Here is an 18,720-nt window from a genome sequence, read left to right as displayed (position 1 = left end):
CTCTAGTGCCAAGCCAGAGGACCCCCATAATACTAGACATTCACAAGATTAAAGAAATCGCTGCAAAGCACAAAAACAAAACAAAACAAAACTGCAGTCCAGGTAAAACAGAGTATTTTCCCCTTTGATCTAGAAATCCATTCTTATGGGCATGTGTTTTATTTGTATTGCCTTCTTTAAAGCCACTAGAGGGGAAGAAATAAGAAATGTAAGTCTGTTGGGATCTCCAGGTAATACCACTGGCAACAGAGAGGGCCTGCATCTGTCTGTCAGTTTCCTGTCAAGCCCCTGGGCTCAGCCTCAAGAATATTGCCAACTGGACACAGTCTCAGTGAGGACTACAGCAGGAGAGATGCTGGAGGTGAATGAGTGAGGAGTAAAGTAGGAGAGCTGCTGGAGAGGATAATGAGCAACTGACCATCCATTTTACAAATTAAAGAATGCTAACATTTTGCCACATTTAGTCCAAATGCTTTCTAAAAAGAAATTTATTCGAGATCAAGTGGCAGTCAGTACAGCGGAGGACCACTTTATACTATCCCCCATTCCTGTTCCCCACAATCAGTGTCCACTGAAGGTCACTGAGTCGCCTCATTCTCTGCTGCTCACGGGCCTACTTACACTCCTATAAATTTTCTGCTCTGCTGTCCCCCAGGGCCCATGGTGATGGGGATGGGTGGATACCCATATCCGGGCCTCCTAGTCATATGGCTTCCTCTGTGATAGCTCAGTGAGGGCTTCTGTTAGGAGGCTGAAAATACGCAGAAAGAGAAAGGCGTCAGTGTATCTGTCCATGTAACCTCAGCTCTTCCTTGATACTTACATTGATACTGACTCCTACCAGCTGACACCACTTCTGGGGTTAGGGCATCCCCCTCCCTCCTGAGTCCTCTTCTCTGGAGGAGTTGTTGTTGCTTGTTTCTATTCTTTACTATTTTGGGGGCCCACCACCCAGCTCCCAAACAATTACACAGGGACGAATTCTTTCTTATGAATGCCCAGTCTTAGCTTGGCTTGTGTCTAGCCAGCTTTTCTTAAATGATCCCATCTACCTTTTGCCTCTGGGCTTTTATCTCTATTCTGTATGTCTTCCTTTACTTTTTACTCTGCTCTGTAGCTGGGCAGCTGGCCCCTGGTGTCCCATCTCCTTCTTGTTCTCTTGTTCCACCTCCTCTTTTTCTCCTTCTGTTTATTTTCTCTGCTTGACAGTCCCACCTACCTTTTCTCCTGCCTAGCGGTTAGCCATTCAGCTCTTTATTAGACCAATCGGGTGTGTTAGACAGGCAAAGTAACACAGCTTCACAGAGTTAAACAAATACAACATAAAAGAATGCAACACATCAGTAAGCAAATGTTCCACAGCATAAATGAATGTAATGTATCTTAAAATAATAATCTACAATATCGAGCAGTGGTCTCTTCCTGCTACTGATAACCTTGGAATTACCTCCCAATCTTTTGTTTGATATTCAGCTCTTCCACCAAGGTTGCAGAAGGGTGGAGCTTGCTTTTGAGGCTTTGACGTTTTCTTCCTTGGCTCTCCCTGATGACTGGAGATTGCTGGAATACATGCCGCATTTTGCTTGGTAGCTGCTAGACTCATTTCTCCCTCTGCCTTCCCAAGATGTTCTGATGCCAGCCATTGGATTCATGACACATTCTCACTATTACTCTCTCCCACCAAGATAAGAGCTGTGGAATCTTAGAAGGAAACAGATTTGTGAGAATGAAAATATCCACAAAGCTGGCCTGTTCTCTCTCTAAGAGCCTCTTTCCCTGGTGTTAATTGTAAAACATTAGTAATATTGAGCTGCTAGGATGTTGCAGGTATTTATTTCTAGCACTGAGGAGCCTGAAGCAGGAAGATTACAAAAAAAAATCTAGGCTGAGAATGGATAAAGAAAATGTGGTACATTTACACAATGGAGTACTACACAGCAGAAAAAAAAACAATGACATCATTAGAAGGAAAATGGATGGGGCTAGAAGAAACCATCCTGAATGAGGTAATCCAGTCACAGAAAGACAAACATGGTATGTACTCACTCATATATGGATATTAGATATAGAGCAAAGGATTACCAGCCTACAATTCATACCTTCAGGGAAGCTAGGAAACAAGGAGGATCCTAAGAGAGACATACATGGTTCCCCAGAGGAGGGGAAATGGACAGGATCTCCTGAGAAAATTGGGAGCATGGGAGGAGAGGGGAGGGAGATAGGAAACAGAGTAGGGGAGAAGAGGAGGGATTAGGAAGATTGAGTCAAGGAAAGAATAGAGGAGAGCAAGAAAAGAGATACCTTAATAGAGGGAGCCATTATAGGTTTAAAGAGAAATCTGGCACTAGGGAAATGTCCAGAGATCCACAAGGATGACCCCACTAAGCAATAGTGGAGAGGCTACCTTAAATGCCCTTCCCCTATAATGAAATTGAAGACTACTTTAAATACCATCCTAGAGCCTTCATCCAGTAGCTGATGGAAGCAAAAGCAGACACCCACAGCTAAACACTGAGCCAAACTCCTGGAATACAGTTGCAGAGAGGGAGGAGCAATGAGCAAAGGGGTTAAGACCAGGCTGGGAAAACCCACAGAAACAGCTGAACCGAGCAAGTGGGAGCTCATGGACCCCAGTCTGACAGCTGGGGAACCAACACAGGACTGAACCAGGCCACCTGAATGTGGGTGTCAGCTAGGAGGCCTGGGCAGTGTATGGGGCCTCTGTCAGTGGAATCAGTATTTATCCATAGTGCACTAACGGACTTCAGGAGCACATTCCCCATGGAGGGATACTCTCTTAGCCTAGATACATGGGGGAGGGCCTGGGCCCTGCCCCAAATGACTTGACAGATTTTTATGATCCCTCATGGAAGGCCTCACCCACCCTGGGGAGTAGATGGGGGGTTAGTGGGGGCCATGGGACGATGGTAGGGAGAGGGAACTGAGATTGATATATAAAATTGTTTCTAATTTAAATAAAATTTATTTTAAAAATCTAGGCTGGCTCTTGCAACCTAGTGAAACACACACACACACACACACACACACACACACACACACACTGCACAGCACAAAGCACAAAAACTCTTAGAAACAAAAAAACAGAAACGATCACTTTTGCCTAAACTCTGACAGGAAAATGTGACCTCAGGAAAACAAACCTTCCTGCTCCTCCTCTGATTCCATCACGAAGGCACAGCATCTCTCTCAGCTTGCCCTCATGTGTTTATGAATGAACAGCACTGGGAAGCCAGCCTCTCTGTGGTAGCTCTCAGGCTCTGGAGTCTTGTGACTTCACTCCTTTCTCCCAGGAAGCTGGAAGCCACTAGGACAAGCATGCAAACACTGGCCTCATAATTATCGACTGGTAACATCATCCCCTAAGAATTCACCAGATGAGGAGCCGCACACTCGCTGCTCACACACTTGCTGCTGCATGCTCTCCCAGTTCTGGGGAGCTGATGGGTTTGCTTTGTCCCAGTGGAGGCCTGCCCTGCTTCAGCCTGGGGTGAGCCTGGACTGGCAGCTGAGGCTGTATCTAATCTGTTCTGATATGAGCACAAACCCTTCTATTCCTCTAATATGCCCTCCTCACCACGATGGACTATGCCCTCCCAAACTGTAAGCCAGAAAACCTATAATCTCTCTTAAGTTGCTTTCTGATAAGCATTTCACAACAGAAGCTAACTAACACAGTATCTAAGGTCAGCCAAGTCTTAATGAATTCATTCACCTGTCCAGAGATAAAAACCCCTTAGCACAATGCCAAGGAAGAAATACCATGAGAATTAATATGAGCAAGATTCAATCTTCTATACTTTTTGCCTCCAGAGAGGGAAACCAAGGTGACCTGTCACATTATTTCACCTCAGGAGAACCTGAACCCTGTGTACCAACAGCACAGATGATATTGAAGCCATATCCTTTCTTTTCTTCCTCATAGTCAAACTATTCTCACAAACTTTGTATTTAAAATTCCCTTACTGCCTTACATCCAGTCTAATAAGGAAAGCCATGTCATACCACCAGTGCAAAATATCTACTAAGCCACAGAACCATTTACCCAATCACTGTTTGGAACTGGATTTCAGCGAATGCCCACGCTTTCATGTGTGGATTCTGATATAGACACCGTGTGTTTTCAGTAGCTCCAGATTGCTGTAGTTAAGAATCCTATCAATGCTAATTTGAGTAAAACAGAAGCTGTTCCAGGAAATGTAGGTAAGAGAGATGGTTCCCAGGTTAGCAGAGATAAAAGAAAGGAAAGGATGAGTAGAAGCCTTGGAAAATCACTACCGTAGAGGCCAGCATGGGGCTGGGAAGCCTGGCTTTGAGAAGGAAAAAGAAGGAAGGGCCACACGGCTTCTAGATACACCAGGACCCAGAGTACACAGACACCTTCCATATCATTTTGTCACTCTTGCTGAGATCAGAGCATGCTACATGGGAAAAATGCATGAAAATAAATTCTGTGGCAGCATTACAAAGCAAAGGAGTGAGTTTGCTAAGTGAATATTCTACCAGCTGTTGCTGAATATTTGTTAGAGTGTGTGAAGATGTGTTGCTGTGATTGGTGTAATAAAATTCTGGACGACTAATAGGTGGCCAGGAGAGATAGGCAGGACTAGCAGGCAGTGAGAGGAGGAGGAGTCTAGGCATGCAGGAGACACCAGGAGACATGGAGAGGAAACAGGAGATGCAAGATGAAAGACAGGTAAAGCCACATGTAGATTAAACAGAAATGGGTTAATTTAAGTTATAAGAACTAATTAGGAAAAGGTCTAAGCTATAGGCTGAGCTTTCATATTTAATAAGTCTCTGGCTGGTGGGACAGAGTAAGACATGTTACATATGGTATTCAATATGGAGGCATATATTTCCACTTGGGCCTGAGAAAGCTTACGAAGTAATGTTCTGAACACACAAACACGTAGCCAGCCTTAGCTTCCTAGTCCACAGTCTGTTAGGCAGGCCACAGTGTACAGACACACGGCTCTCAGCTGCTGCCTGTGGCCTTGAGCCAGCCAGTGCTGAGCCATGTGGTGGGTTAAGACTTGGCTCACATAGTCAGAGAAGGCTGCAGGTGAGCAGTAAAGCGGTCCAGGCTGAGAAAATCTTTAAACAGATATAGCAAAAACTGAGTACGGACAGTCACAGAAAAAAAGTAGTTTAAAATAATAAGGTCTTTAAAGAGAAAGCAAAGTAATATAAAAGAAAAAAAGTTACATAAAGATGGGAAATGCGCAGGACATCTGGATCCTGTATGGTGCTTCGTTGACTTTGAATTTTGTAATTGCTGATAAGTGAAGGGCAGCTGCTGAGAGACATTGGAACCGACTGCTGAATTAAACCAGCCTATATATATATTAGAAATGTCTTGGTTTCAAAATAGAAGTCTGGAAATGTGTTGCATTTGGGGAGAAGTTATGTCTTTGCTTCCATAGGAAACAAAAAGTTATGGTTCTCTGCAAGATCAATAAAGACCACATTTGATTGGGGGAGACCTCCTGAAAATCTTGGCTACAGACATGAAGAAAGAAACTGGGGAAGACTATAGATGATGTATATGCTGATCTCTCTACTATGGGAACAACTCTGAGCTTGGATAAGACATGATAAATCTTGTTGGCTACAGTGTTCATGACTTATTACTACATGCTATCCTTTCATATGACACAGATGGAGATTTATAGTTTGGTTACATAGTCCAAAAGGATTTATAACGTTGACAGATGCCTTTTTTTTTTTTTTTTTTTTTTTTTTTTGGTTTTTCGAGGCAGGGTTTCTCTGTATTGTCTTGGAGCCTGTCCTGGAACTCCCTTGGTAGACCAGGCTGGCCTTGAACTCACAGAGATCTGCCTGCCTCTGCCTCCCAAGTGCTGGGATTAAAGGCGTGCGCCACCAACGCCCGGCTGACAGATGCCTTTTACTTGCTCAAACATAAAACAAAATCATCTTTAGTTGCCTTGTACATACCGTGCATTCCATACTTGTGTTAATGAAGACATATATGTTACCTTTAAAAGTTTTCAGAACAAAAGGACCAGATACCAATGAAGATAAGTAGCCCAACATCTCAGAATGCCTGTTTCAGTTTCTTCAAAATTCTGCATCCAGAACAACTTCAAAGCTGCTAACTGAGATGGTCCAGCCTCACAGACTATCCAGTCAAGACTTCAGATAAGCTCTATACTTTCCTATCACACAGAGACTAAACAACAACAACAGCAAATGATAATACAGCTAACTCTCCCAGGAACTGATCATTATCCAAATTTTCTCAAGGTCCCCTAAAGCTGCCATCATCCCCAAACAACAGGAAGTAAGTGTTCTAGAGAACATGATGCCCACATTCCCCAGTGTTGGGGTGGGTGACTTTTGGTCATTCAGTGGGTTATGGATGTTTGTCACCATTTAGGGGAGTTGGTTACAGTTGTTATTGGTCATGATCAGGGAAAAAGCTAAAAAAAAGGAGATTAGATTCAGGAATCTCTTTCTGAAGGGTAAAATGGGGCATATAGTATAGAATGATGGGATATAAGGATGAATTGTTGAGTCTACTTTTGAACAGCCACTAGTCTCAAAATTTTTATATATTTTTTTAATATTAATACAAATTTGAGGTGATTTTTGTTATACTGTATGTATGTTTCTACTCTTGTTTAAGGTATCATACCTAGGCTGGTCGTTTAAAAATATAAAGTTTGAGTCCTTGAAAGCAACTTAGGATAACAAAGAAAGACTGGTTAGTAGTTAGTCATCTATGACAATCTAAGTTATAGTCATGTTAGGTATGCTTTCAAGGCCAAACAGAGATATATTTTAAATAGATTGTCTTTAAACACTTCAATGACCCACAGAATATGGCATTTAAAATGTGCTAATAGCATAAGGCTTTTTGTGACAGTGATACATGTCTGCTCCTGGAAGCACTAGTTTACTTCAAAAATGGACGATGGGCATCAAAGAACCTCCATATGGAGTTTGCTTTCAATGTGGCAAAGCTACCCAATTGGGGTAGACATTGCCCTTGCCTTGATTACTGATGGTATGCTGTCCAAACTGGACAAGCAGGACATAAAACAACGTGACTGCCAAACCTTGCCAAGACAAGGTAGGACAGTCCTTCAAAAGTCCTGCTTCACAGGAAAGTCTGTCAGATGTTCTTTGCTTGTAGCCTGAAGATGAGTGCCCCAACATTGTAGAAGAACCATGGGTGACTGTCCAGGCAGTCAGCTATCTCTGTCATTTCTGTAGTTTTGGAAGTTGTTTTTCCTGTTTACTCAGGTACTATTACATCCTTTTTGGGTCTCTGATGGGATTGAAGACTAGATAGTTATTGTTACAGTTTTCCTTGTTACCAAATTCAGAGAAGAAACTTATATGAGAGATGTAAAGTTTATAAGGTTGAGAAACATAAAAGCTTAAGTTGTTTATCTAAGAAGATATTTTAAAGTCTAAAAAGATATTTTTAGGATGGTAATACAAATTATGATAAAATGTGGTTTAAGTATTAAAAAGACCTCTGGACTCACTAAGATATGATAGATAATATAGTACTTTCTCTGAATTTGCCAAATACAAATAGATTAGACATTGTGAATGTAATTCTTACCTGATGAATTTTCTTATTGTATATGGTTTTACTGTGTTAGAATTAAAACCTTTCCATTTTATTTAGACAAAAAGGGGGGAATGTTGTGGGATATTTGTACGCTGAGTGAAGATAGTATTGCTGTGATTGGTATAATAAAAAGCTGAATGGCCAACAGCTAGGCGGGAGATATAGGTAGGCTTTCTGGGGAGAGACATGAAGAGGAGGAGGACCCTGGGTATACAGTAGAAGCCAGGAGACATGCAGGGGGAAACAGGAGGTAAAAGATGGAAGAGAGGTAATGCCACATTATAGAATGTAGATTAATACGAATGGGTTAATTTAAGTTATAAGAGCCAGTTAGAACAAGCCTAAGCTATACACCAAGCATTCAAAAAAGTTTTTCCTTATTTTTTGTTTTTTGTTTTTTGTTTTTCGAGACAGGGTTTCTCTGTATTGTTTTGGAGGCTGTCCTGGAACTCACTCTATAGACCAGGCTGGCCTCGAACTCAGAGATCCGTCTGCCTCTGCCTCCCGAGTGCTGGGATTAAAGGCATGTGCCACCAACATCCGTATTCAAAATTAATAAGTATCTTTGCCATTGTTTGGAAGCTGGCTGGAGGGACACAGAAAAGCTTTGTAACAACCAGATGAGCTATAGCTCTACTCCCTGAAGGTGGGATGTTAACATAAAATACAATCACAGCCTGTAATGGGTAGGATTGTCAACTACAGGATCTGGGTTAAATGAAGAGACATACCTCTGGCATGCCTGTGATGAGTTATATAGATTAGCTTAATTGGGGTTGGAAGACCTACTCTAACTGTGGATGGCATCATTTGATGGATTGGGATCTTAGCTAGCTGAGTGCAAACATTCATTTCTTTTTCTCCTTAAGTTTGGATCAATGTGATCAGCTGCCTCGAATTCTCAACTTGTGTCTTCCCTGCACGATGGACAGTATTCCTTCAAACTGTGAACCAAAATAAGCCCTTCCTCCCTTAAGTTGTTTCTGCCATATATTTTGTTATAGCAGTAAGAAAAGTTATAAATACATAACACCTAGCTCATTATTTTTCATTAAGTTTTTTCTTCTAGACTTTGGACTTTTAACCAAGTAAATTTTATTAGGCACATGTATTCATCAGAGTTAAAAAATAAAAGTAGAAAAACAAGTTTCTTTAAAGTACAAACCAAGAGTATGTTGGCAAATTCATGAAGCTGCAAGTATATAAACAAAGACTTTATCAAACACTCTAGGTTTGATTAAAAGCAGCAATAGCCTATTTAAATAAATCCCACCAAGAAGTGGAGTCTCTTTCTAATCCTCAGCTTTGTGCTGTTTCAGCAACTTCTTTTACCCAGAGCATGTGGATGAAGCGACACTGTACATATGAATAGAGACACTGGAATGCTATTATCTCACAACTGTGGATAAGCACCAGCCAGTCTCCCAGTAGATGGAAGAAAATAGGTAGGAAAAGGAATCCCAGCCTTTTCTGAAATCCCAACCCAACCAACTAAAGCCAAACCTAAGAGGGAACCTGACTGGTGCCATGTAGACCAAACAATTCCAGCTCAAACCTTGAACCCATAAAACTCAAGCAAATGGTCATTGTCACAATGAGCTGACCTCTCACCCAGAAATTGCTAACTGATTACTCCCAACTACCCAATAAGGTATTTTTTGTTAACTCAGATTTCTTGGCTAAAGAACAAATATGAGCAAGAATAATACACCCGTCTTTACTTTGTGACTCACAGAAGATTCTCAAATTATAACATTTGCACTGTCATGCCACCCAATGTGCATAGGGAGATTTAAGAGACTCTGGTACCACCAATTACGATATATGTGTGTATTATTAATGTTGAAGTAAATCATTTAACAATATATTATGATGGGTGTTAAGGTACTCTACCTATAGGTGCAAAACATCCTGTCAATAGACTTCCATAAACGGTGTAATCACACATCATCTGGGAATTAGAATCTGCTTCAAGATCTAACCAGAGTCAACTTATTAACAAATGAGAATATGTAAAAGGCAAAAAATAAGCACAAAAGAATGGAAAGAAACACGTCACCTATGTGTCAACCCCAAATAATGTCACACCCTGGCAATACCTATATCCCTTTCATGGACTGCTGGCTACCCAAGTGTTACAATTAATTCAGATCCAGACAGGACTTGTCCATTACTATACTGAATGCAGAATTATAATCCTTAAGATAAAGAGTCTATTGTTCCCCTCTCCTCTGGACCTCTTTTCACACAGGAAACGCTCAACAGGCCAGGAAAATGCCTTTGTTTGCTTTCTCCCAGTAACTGATTTCCTGTCCACATCAAGAAGTCTAGCTTTCCAACATTCATCTATGCTAAACTTGCTGACTCATGGTAAAGAAACAGAAAATTTTCCATACTTTAGTCAAAAGTTCTCAAACATGGATGAAACAATCTATGTTCTTCCACAGGTAAGTGGACAAGCAAAATATGGCATAATTAGGGCTGGAGGGATGGCTCTGTGGTCAAGAGAGCTTCCTGCTCTTCCAGAGGACCTGAGTTCACCTATCAGCACCCATGTCTCTATTCTCACAACAACCTGAAACTCTAGCTCCAAGGGGTTAGGATGCCTATTTCTGGCTCCTGCAGGTACTCACACATAAATAAAAATAAAATGAAATATAAATATGACACAGACCAACAGTGGAACAATAATCTCAAGAAGTAGAAATGACCCATCACCAAGGCACGAAGAGGCACAGAGGATTCTAAGTCTACAGTGCACAGAGGATTCTAAGTCTACAGTGCACAGAGGATTCTAAGTCTACAGTGCACAGAGGATTCTAAGTCTACAGTGCACAGAGGATTCTAAGTCTACAGTGCTAAGAGGATTCTAAGTCTACAGTGCACAGAGGATTCTAAGTCTACAGTGCTAAGAGGATTCTAAGTCTACAGTGCTAAGAGGATTCTAAGTCTACAGTGCTAAGATATGGACACCATTCATGTACAGGTTTTTAATCTAGCTATGGGACACACTTGGAAAGCTGGAAAATAAATAATATAAAGGCAGGAAACAGATCCAGATGTGATTCACATCAGTAATCCCAGTATTTAGAAGCCGGAAGCATGGGGATCAAGACTCAAAGCCATTATAAATTATACAGTCAGTTCAAGGCCACCAGGGACTATGCATGACTGTCTTGATAACATAAAGAACACAAGAGAAGCATAGAAACTGGCCAGGAAAATAAACAGCAACAAAGAAATAGAGCTTAGAAAGTACCATTCTTTGGGAAAAGAATCCGGTAACTTCTTCTTTTCTTATACAAATAATGCAGTTGTTACCTAGTTACAAGCTGTGGAGTAGCGCATAAACCCACTTGTTTTAAGAAATAAATACCACAGCAGCATTGCAAAACAGAGGAGTAGGTTTGTTTTGACATTTGGCTTTTTGTAAAACCCTGCCACAAAAGCAAATATATATAGTCTATCAAAATAATAGCTTAATGTTGCTAACGTTTACTACTAATAAATTAGTATAACATGTTTGGTCTCAATCTTTCAAAAATTCAACAGCTAATTATAAGGTCACGTTTTGGGAATAAGGATATTCACCTGGCTTTATGTATTAATAAACACATTCTCACAAAGGTGCTGCTGGGGCGTCATGTACATTTAAATTTATGTGCAATTTTTAGTTCACTTGGAGTATAACTTCCTTCTGTTTTTTTTTATTTCTTCTAAAATATCGCCAACATAATCATAGAAAAACTTACGTGGAGCTATGAAAATGAATTGTAAATTAGAATTCTGCCAGGCATGTTGGTGCATGTCTTTAACCCAAGCACTTGGGTGGCAGAGGCAGGTGAATCTCTGTGAGTCTGAGGCCAGTCTTGTCTATGTCGTAAGTTCCAGGACAGCAAAGGCTATGTAGAGAGACCCTGTCTCAAAAATTAATTCCCCTTTACTTCTTGACTTATGAATCAAGGAGCTACTCTTTGAAAAATCTGAAATTTAAATTTCATCATAGATCAACTTTGATGACTGTTTTAATATTTCAAAGGGAGTTTTAATATTTTAATTATTTAATATTCAAATAATAATATCTTTAAGGCCAGGTTGATCTACAAAGTGAGTTCTGTGATAGTAAGAGCTACATAGAAAAACTTTATCTTTGATAACAATAACAATAATAAAGATTTTTTTAACTTCTGATTAAAAATTAAGAAATCGTAGTTTCATCCTAGATAAAAGTAGAATAACCTTTCTGGAGTTTGAAGAATTTACCTGACTATTCTTTTTTTCTAGAATGGGGCTCTCTCATCCCTGCATTGAATGAGGTATAAGAGCATGGCTTGCTTATCTAGTGTTCTTAGTTAGATGCAGGGAGTTGATTTTGAAGACTCACAGTGTCTGGGATCTGCATGATGTTTTCAAGGACCTTATGAAGCTGAAACTGTTTTCTGAAACTATGGTGCTATTTTCTTCTATTCTTATTTTCCCAGAAGTAAATAATGGAGTTTCTAGTCACAGCCAAGAGGAAGGCCACAAGTCAACGTGCAAGCCTGAATGGGGGCACTCTCACAGAGCCTTACCCCTTAGACAAAATGTTATCAGAAATCAATGGTTGCTGAGAAATGGAGAATCAGTCTTCTCCAGGGATGAGCCCTCTAATAGATCATCCAGTCGCAAGTGGTCAGTGCTAAACACTAAGTGGATGCAGTAAGATATTTATGGGGGTGGGAGGAGTTGGAGAGGGGTGAAAGGAGGGCCAAGAAGGATATACGGTACTCGGATGAAATTCTTAAAAAAAAAAAGAATAAATGGAGGTGGGGGATCCAGCTTCCCGCAGTCTTTAACTGAACCATACATTCAGAAGTTAATTCTCAGTGCTCTTCAAAGGACTGGAGCCCAGTTCCTAGCACCCCTGTCAGGCAGCTCACCACCACCTGTAAGCCCAGCTCTGGCTCCTTCAGGCACTTGCACTCATGTGAGCATACCCCACCTACAGACGCAGATACATTTATTAAGTTAGGAAGAAGCATACACTGAGGGTTTTGTACAAATGCAAACTAATGCCACCCTGACTCTTTGTTTTGGAAAACACTGACCCTTTATGTGAACATTGCACATGTAATGGTCCTCAGATTCTTGGCTGCACTGGGCCACCATGTTATGATAATTTATGTTCTATGTCCTATTTGTACCTTCACTTCAGCACTAATGTCTCACACAGCTCTCTTCTTCTTCTCTTTTTAAACACATAATATACTGACCGATAGGGCTCAGACAGAGTTAGCCTTTGTCAGTTCTAGGGATGAAAGCCAGGGCCTTTGCTGTTGTGTGACAAAACATTTTCTGGGGAGATGGCAGCGCACACACCTGATCAACCCCATTTAGGGAACTCGCAGAAGACCAAAGTATGGATACCGCCAAAGTCCGGTTTTGCGAACCAGTGAGTTTTAGTGGGGCTACTTATAAGAGTATGGGTGAGGAGTGACTTACAGGAGCAGAAAAGACTCAAAGATGATTGCATCACAAAAGCCCACCCTCGCACAGCTGGAATGCACTACACAGTCTGTGAGCAGCTGGACAGGCTAGAGCATCCTTTCCCGTGTCTCAGTCGGCCTAAACCTCTCCCAGGAAGCTCCGCTGCTTCCTGCTTCTTCTGGGCAGCTGTTCTGGTCTTCTTTGCAGCTTGGCTTCTCTGGGAATCTTCTTGGCAGCTCTGTTGCTATTGCTAGTCTGACAGGGAAGGGGCTAGTGAATCTGCTCAGTTTCAGGAACTACCTGAAGCGTTTTTTGTTTTTTGTTTTTTTTTTGAGTTTTTGTTGGTTGTTTGTTTTTTAAGCTTTCTTGCTTAAGGATTTCCCTGCAAGATGGGATGTTTCAGTCTCTGGGGAGGAAACTGTTATACAACATCCCCTTGCCAGGCTAGTCCTTTAAGACTGAGTTTCTACAAATTTCCCAAAATGGTTTTTAAATTTTTGAAACAAGTGCTCACTACATTGCCATGCTTAGCCTGCGGCTGACTTTCTCCGCAGCCCAGTGTAGCCTTGAACTTCATTCTTTTGAGCAAGGGACTCTAGCTCAGGCCGGCCTCTCACTCCCTGGTAGCCAACAATGGCCTTGGCTTTTTAATCCTCCTGCATCAACCTCCTAAGTACATTACATCATAGGTATTATCCATCACGAGTAAAATGATGCCTTTTGCTTTTTGGAAAAAACAAAAAGCATTCTGCTGTAATGCCAGGGTCATTCTCATTAATGAGTGAGTGAGTGGTTAGGCCACACAGTGCTTACTCAAGTAGAACACCACTGACCAGTGCTCTCTGAATGCCCACGAGTGACTTTCTAAACAAAGTCCTTAGTGAGTTTATCAACTGGAGCATGATCAGCTCTCTTCTGAGTTCTTAAAGAGAAGCTCCCAGCAATCGGGTCCCAAGAGCTATCTGAATCGAAGCTGTTCTCTTCTTGTTCCAAGCCCTGCAAAGCCCGGAAGTCCACACCCACGTGCTCACTCTAGCTCTCAACAATTTTATCTTTCTTTTATTTACTAGTTCTAATCCACACCTTTCCCTCCAAGAGAGCCACTGAACAACCTGTGTTGTCAGCCATCTGGACATGCCTGGATTTCCTTTAACACTGAGCAAATGACAGTCTCCGTGGCTCTCATTTGGGGACTGCCAAATTTGGCATGGAACATAAAATTGTGTGGAGGGGTGGCACACAGATAATACCAGCATTTATTAAAAAAAGACTGAGTTTGGAGGATCTTTAGTTACCAAGCTGAGAACACAGCAATTTCCAGGCCAGACTGGAACACGCAGTGTAGGGAAAAGGGACCAGTCAAAGAAACACACCCTGAGCAGAGCCAAAGAAACACACTTTGGCCCGGCAACCACAACCAAAGAAATGTACCCTGACCCTGAAACCAGTGCCAAAGGAACACACTTTGTCCCTGGAATCAGAGTCAGTGAAAGAAATGTACCCTGGCCCTAAAATTGGAGCCAAAAGGCTAAAAAGGACCAGAGAAAGAAACACACTTTGGCCCTGAAACCAGAGCCAAATCTGACCCTAATCCTGTGTAAAAAAGTAACCAATCCCAGAGCAGAGCTCTAGCCAATCTGAGCTCAGCACTGAAATCGGACCAATCCCTACTCTGGAAAAACTTCCCCAACCCTAGGAATCCCTATATAAACCCTGTGTATGTTCAGCTTGGCTGGTCCAGCTGTCTTCCAATAAACCCCTGTGGATGAGCTTCGGGTGAAGATCTTATTTTGCGGTGGCGACAGAGCAGAGGCGACCCTGGGCAGAGCAGAGCAGAGCAGAGCGAGCAGCGCTGTAACACTTGCCCGGGAAACCTTCCTTGGCAGAGCGGAGTTGTTACACTCTGCTCCCGGCTCCCTGCTCTCCGCTCGGCTCTCCAGGAGCAGAGCTGAACTGTAGCAACTTCGCCCGAGAAACCTCCTGCGGAGCAAAACTGCTACACTAGGCGAACATCCCCAGCTGGAAGACCCTGTCCTGCCGGAGCGGAGCTGATAACACCGGAGAAGCCTTTCTCTGAGGCAAGGCTGTAAGCTGCCAAGCTTACTGCAACCTGTGGTGGTCCTTGGCTCCCGAGCTCCAGGATACCTTTCCACCTGAGCTGTGTAACACTGGGTATTCTGTGACTCCCGAGTGCCAGAATACCTGACCCACTCCTGTTCCATCCTGTCCTGACCCATCCTGACGAAACGCTTACACCGACGAAGCGCTTACAGAACTTATAAAATACTTCACTGAATGATATAAGCAGATTTTCAGTCCTTTCAAAGCAGATGTTTTAGCTGTTCGTTTTAACTCCCCCTCCCCAAAATTATTAATTTGGGGCTGCAATAAATATGACAAATACACACTGTAAGGATCCGGGCATTCTGCTGGCCTGCCCCTGTCACCTGGCAGAATGCACTCAAGCAGTACCCTGGTCAGCCCAGGTGCAAAGGACCCTTTAAAAGAAAGACCCCAGTCCACTGATGCTCTCTTTCCGGCTTCTCTCTTTCCCGTTGTTCCCCTGTGGCAGACAGGAGTTTTCCTGTCTCCCTCTTCTTTTCTGTCTTCTGTCTCTTTACCCCCCCCCCCTTTCCCTTTCTAATAAAACTTCTCACTAAGCTCTGTCTGCCTGGCGGGGGTCTTCGCATCCCGCCCCCACCCCTTGGTCACCCTCGCCTGCCGTGGTCATGCCATGGAATGTGCAAAGGTTCCCCACAAGCTTTATCTTAACACACACAGTCCCGAGAGAGCCCGTGTGCTGTTCACCGAATTCACCACCCACTGGGTATCCAGACTACCACAGCCTCCTTCCCAGCCTAGCCTGGTGAGTGCGCTGACCTTACATGCTCGCTCCTTTCCCACAACCCAGCAGGCTTAGCGTGGGTCCTACATCCAGCACACATTCGGTCTTCACTCCAAAGGAGCGGGACCAGGAACCTTCCTCCCTATCTCCCAGACCTCAGGACCCTGCCATGCCACATCCAGCCTTTTCTATGAGACCTATCTACCCCACACTCCTGGCTTGGACCAGGAATGACATCTTACATGACAGCCGAGGTTCACTAGGCTTCATCTGTCCAAGCCACATCCTGCCTCTAAATCTAACCAGCCCCCACAACTCTGACTTCGATCGGGTCAGGACTTGTCTGTCACTAAACTGAATCTAAACTTGCGGTCCCTAAAAATCAACATCTGGCTGGGCGTTGGTGGCATGCCTTTAATAATCCCAGCACTCTGGAGGCAGAGGCAGGTGGATTTCTGTGAGTTCGAGGCCAGCCTGGTCTACCGAGCAAGTTCCAGGACAGACTCCAAAGCAATACACAGAAACCCTGTCTCGAAAAACAAAACAAAACAAAAATCAACATCTGCTTTCCCCTTCCCCTCTGGATCTCATCTCTCACAGGAGACACCCAACAGGCAAAAGAGGCAGTCTTTTTTTTTTTTTTTCTTTCACCCACAAAGCTTAGTTCCTGTTTACGTTAAGGGAGTCCAGCTTTCTGACATTCAGCTACGCAGAATTTGCTGACTCACGGCAAGTCAGCAGAGAAATTACATTACTCAAAGTCCACAACCTCTGAGGAAACTCGAGTGCCTTTCTAGAGGTAAGTGAACAGACGCGCGCAGGCTCAGGCAGACAAATGAGTAGTTGTTAAGATAAGGCTTGAAGGGAACCTTGCCTAGATCCGGAGGCGGGTGACTGGAGTGGGGACAGACACGCCAGGAAGACAGAGCTTAGTGAGAAGTTTTATTAGAAAGGGACGGGAGGTGGGGAAGGAAAGAGAAAAGAGGTGAAGAGACAGAAGAGAAGAGGGAGACAGGAAAAGTCGCGTCTGCCCCAGGGGAACCTCGGGGGAGGGGGGCAGGGGTGGGGGAGGAGAGAGCAGAAAGAGAGGAGCATGAGTGGGCGGGGTCATGTTTGCTTTCTAAAGAACTCACAGTTAGGAATAGTGGTGGGGATGGAGTAGAAAAGGCATTGGAGAGCTGGGAATGCGGAGTAGACCCGATCAAAACAAATTATGTGCTTGTATAGAATTCTCAACCAATAATTTTAAAAAGAAATAAAGCCAGGTGGTGATGACACACGCCTTTAATCCCAGCACTCGGGAGGCAGAGGCAGGCAGATCTCTGTGAGTTCGAGGCCAGCCTGGTCTACAGAGCGAGTGCCAGGACAGCTAGGGCTGTTATACAGAGAAACCTTGTCTCAAACAACAACAACAAAAAAAAAAAAAAAAAAAAAAAAAAGAAAGAAATCAAGCATGACCCATGCTTAGAATCCCAGCACTCAAGGCTTGGAGGCAGGAAGGTCAGCAGATGAAGGCCAACCTTGGCTACACAGTGAGTTAGAGGAATGCTGTCCACATTTCTCATGAAGGTGGGGGAAGGAGGGGGGGAATAGGGAATTAACTAAGAGGGTAGGCGCTTGAGGAGTGTGCACAAATCCCCGAGTTTGATTATTAGCACTATTAGGTCTCAAACCCTGGGACGAAGGGCTGAGGTGCCTATTTAACGTATCAAAGCAGACCAGGCCACCAGGTTCTCCCAGGATCCCTCAGTCACTAACTGTTACAGGGCAGGGGTGGCGTATCTACTCTATACCCCAACTCTCCAGCCCAGGGCTTGGAATGCCCTTCCCTCAGCTTTCCTTCCCTAAATAGCGCAACCATTTTGGTTACCTGGTCTTATTTCATCTACCCTTTACCCTCCTGACCTCTTGGTCTGTCTCCCCCCAACCCCCATCTCCTTACATAGCTCAGGGTCATGTCCACGCTGAACTCTCTCCCAGATACTGCTCTATCTATACTCTCCCTCATATCTACCATGAACCTTCTCCTCCACCATACATACCTAGGAGTTGTCATGTCATTTTTACTCTATCTATCTATCCATTTATTTTTCATTCATCTGCTACTGGAAACCAGAAGTGGCATACGTGAGTTCCCTCCCAAGGAACTCGGCCACTCTGAACCAGGCTGCAAATCTGACTCCGTCTCCTAAGGTGTGGAGGGATCATTAGTTTCTGCTGGCTTTTGCCACCCGCCCACCCACAGAATTTGGTACTAAAGTCTGCGGCTTCTTCCTCCCACCTTATCTGACCATCCCTCCCTCCTCCCCTGCTCCGTGGGTGTCTTCTGTGTGGCTCTGGGAGCGTCTCCCAGCTTTGTAGCACCCACCATATGGGCATATTCCTGCTCCGCCCTTCGGGGCTCCACTGCTTGGGCTATTATACTTACTAAGCACCTGTTCTTCTAGTGGAACCCTCTCTTTCCCCAAAGCCCCTCCCACTGCACCTCTCCAGCTGTTTTCTCCTCTGCCTGCTCTAACCACTGGTCTCTCCCCTCCACTGGCTACTTGTGACTACAGAGCTCCCTGGTTTGTCTGCCTGTCTTGTGAGCGCCACACGAGGGTGCCAGGAAGCTTCCTCTCACTCTGTTGGCCCCTATCGCATGGAAGGGGACACCTCTCCTCTGTGATTTGGGACATTTCTCCCTGACTGAAAGCCCAGGATTGAAATTCTTGTCATACTTTGTGGGTGAAGCCAGGAAAGTGGGACTGAGGAGACAAAGCCAGGATTGCCAAGGGCCCATTCC

Source organism: Mesocricetus auratus, unplaced genomic scaffold, assembly GCF_017639785.1.
Source record: "Mesocricetus auratus isolate SY011 unplaced genomic scaffold, BCM_Maur_2.0 Super-Scaffold_100019, whole genome shotgun sequence".
NCBI lineage: Eukaryota > Metazoa > Chordata > Mammalia > Rodentia > Cricetidae > Mesocricetus > Mesocricetus auratus.
The sequence above is the reverse complement of the archived record's forward strand: the minus strand, read 5'-3'. Positions refer to the sequence as shown.